Genomic DNA, 637 nt, shown 5'->3' with positions numbered 1-637 from the left:
TACACAAAAAGGAGAGAAGTTCACAATCATTCACATTTGAAGCTAGAAGAGATTGATGAAAATCAAGGAGCATAATTCAAAGAATTGAAAAAGCGAAGCAATCCTAAAGAAGAGTGGGGGTTAAGTACAAACTTTACAAGAAATATAAAATAAACAACTGCAACTATAATTTTCTGAATTTTTTTTTTTTGTTTTGTTTTTTTTTTGTTTTTTTTTAAGAGATTCATAACAACAAACTAACAAATAAATTACAATAGATGAAGAAGACTCCCACACTTAAAGTTTTCAAAGGATTTGCTTTCAAAATACAAGCTCCAAAACTTCTCTTCTACAAGAATATCAAAGAATAATTGTTGCATTCTCTCATGGGTGGAAGGAAATATTTTTGGTCAATGGTTAAGGGTTTAATAATGAGGGTTTAACAAGAAAAAAAATTCACAGAGAGGGGTTTAAGTGCTTAGCACTTAATAAACAAATAAAAAGGCACAACGGGGACACGAGGGATAATAAAAACACATGGGGTAAAAAGGTTTAAAAAAAAAAAGGCTAGGGGTAAACAAAAATGGCCTAAATCATTTCTAAGCATGCAAAGATTAGACTACACTTAAGGAGTATTGAGGCAAGTTCTAGAACATCA

The sequence above is a fragment of the Ipomoea triloba genome, chromosome 16, assembly GCF_003576645.1.
Source record: "Ipomoea triloba cultivar NCNSP0323 chromosome 16, ASM357664v1".
NCBI classification, from domain to species: Eukaryota; Viridiplantae; Streptophyta; class Magnoliopsida; order Solanales; family Convolvulaceae; genus Ipomoea; species Ipomoea triloba.
This window is presented reverse-complemented; position numbering follows the sequence as displayed.